The sequence below is a fragment of the Olea europaea genome, unplaced genomic scaffold (genome assembly GCF_002742605.1).
Source record: "Olea europaea var. sylvestris unplaced genomic scaffold, O_europaea_v1 scaffold1866, whole genome shotgun sequence".
NCBI lineage: Eukaryota > Viridiplantae > Streptophyta > Magnoliopsida > Lamiales > Oleaceae > Olea > Olea europaea.
In genome coordinates this window covers 10,851-13,321 of record NW_019236449.1, presented here as the reverse complement: position 1 = coordinate 13,321, position 2,471 = coordinate 10,851, and positions in this window count along the sequence as shown.

The following is a 2,471-nucleotide window of genomic DNA, read 5'->3' as shown; positions in this document are numbered from 1 at the left end:
GTCAATACTTGATTATTGCACCAAGAGTACTACTTGCAAGTTGATATTTCTGTCCAAAGACTAAATATCAATGTTATGCTCGAATCTCTCGTGATGAGGCCCACCACTATTTGAATTATTGATTACCCAATACGAATTTCCATGTGAACATGTTATTTAGGTTTCGGTTCTCTATTTAGTTAATCCATCAACTTTTACAATATTTGCCAATATCAATTAAATTTGTGTGCTTGAACCAAAGTTTGAGGGTTGGAAAGAGAACATTTGTATTGTTCTTAGTAGCAAGGATCTAGAGCTTGTATTAACGATTGAATAATCCACCACTCTTATGAATAAGAGTTCATCTAATAAATCGTTCAAACTTCATAAGTCTTATAATCGTGAAGCATAAAATTCCAGCAACATTCCGAAGCATTCTGTCCAATAAGGTAACTGCAAAGAAATTTCTTAGATAAATATTTCAAAATGCTTTGCAAAAAGACGATAATGTCAAAACTAGTATACTTCTTGCGATTTTGATTTCACTAAAGTATAAGACTAAAGAAAATAGGAAGTACATTATAGATGCGTCTCATCTTCTTTAAAAACCAACGACATTAAGGTTTGAGCTATCTGACAACTTACTGGTGCATATGGTTTTGATTTCTCTTCTTGCACAATTCGGTTAATTTAAGGTCAGTTAAAGCTGTCAAAATGGAAAGTGAACTCTTAGTGAGCTCATTTCATATTGTGTTCAAGAAGAAGAAAATCTAAAGTAAAAGAGAACTAGAAGTACTCACTTAAAAAGTACCTCTAAGGATAAGTTAACGAATAAGAAAGTTGTATCCGATTTAGTTCAAAAGAAACAGCAAATGCTTGAAAATAATAAATTGTCTAGCTATTACTTTTGTAAAAATCTGGGACACATGAAAAGAAATTGTACTAACCACGCTTGGTGTGAAAGTCAAATATATTCTAAATTTGTATGGTCTGAAGTTAATTTAGTTTCAATACCCAGATACACTTTGCGGATAAATTTCAATGTCACTATTCAAATAAGCGTGTCTATGTGGGGTTGCCTAAACATCCAAAGCTAATTGACGTTGAAAGATTCATCTGTGTGGGACGAAGGCAAATCAGTTAAAATTGAAGCTATAAGGATTTTTAGGTTATTATTAAAGACTGATTATTATTTGAACTTCAAATAGACATTTAACGTACCATCTTTATAGATGAAATTTGGCTTCTATTTCTATATTGAACAAATATGGTTACTTTTGTTAAATTGGAAATAATAAGTTCAGTCTTTTTTCTTAATTCAAGTATTATGAGTACCAGTCCACATATATCTACTTAATATGGTTGCCTCTTATAAAGATACCTTGCATGTGAATTCATGCAGTATTAAACATAAATTAACCAATGAAAATTTCGCTTCGCTATGATACAAGCGATTAAGTCACATCTCTCAAAAGAGAATGAAAATTCTTGTGTTAGAAGGAATTATTAATTCTCTTAATTTTTAGACTCAAATGTTTATGTTAACTGCATTAAAAGAAAACAACCAAACATAAGAAAATTAGGTACCAATAAAAATTTGGACGTCTTATTTCTAATTTATAAGGATATCGTAGGCAATTTCCTTTAACTTCTTGTAATGGTCAACAATAATTTATTATATTCATAGATGAATTTTACTCACTATGGCTATCTATATCTCATATATGTGGAATCCCAAATACTGGACATGTTCAAGGCATATAAGGCTGAGGTTGAAAATCAACTCATCAAAAGAATAAAATACATTAGATCTTTCTGTGGTGGTGAATACTATAGCAGATATGACAAATAAGTGGAACAACGTCCAAAGCCTTCTACTAAATTCCTAAAGGAATGTAAAATAGTCGTACAGTATACCATGCCAAGTTTTCCTAGCATGAACTGTGTTGTTGAAAGAGGAAACAAAATACTTAAGGACATAATAAGAAGTATGATTAGTAATTCTATCTTATCAGAATCTCTCTAAGGAGAAGCATTAAAAACTGTAGTTTAAAATTCTAATATAAGAATTTGTTATTGCTCCTGAAATAGCACAACATTATAATTAATATTTTGAAAGAACATGACTTATTCCTAAAGAGCATAAATTATAATTTTCAATATTTCAGAAGAATATTTACATATTACTCTTGAAGAAGCAATATTAAAATACAACGTGCTCTTGAAGTAACACATATTATGAAGAATATATCATTTTGAATTAGTTTTTATTCCTGAACTAAAACATGTAACTCATGTCATGTTGACATTGACTACTTGATTAGTTATTTTATGATTATTTAATGTTTAATCATATTCTTCGAAAATTAATTCTAGTTAGTCAAATGGCAAACATTAAAAAATTTAAGTTTTTGTACTCGATGTATTTGACAAAAATTATCACTCGTGGATTCTAGATGCTGATGTTTGCCCCATCTCAAAGATCTGGAAGA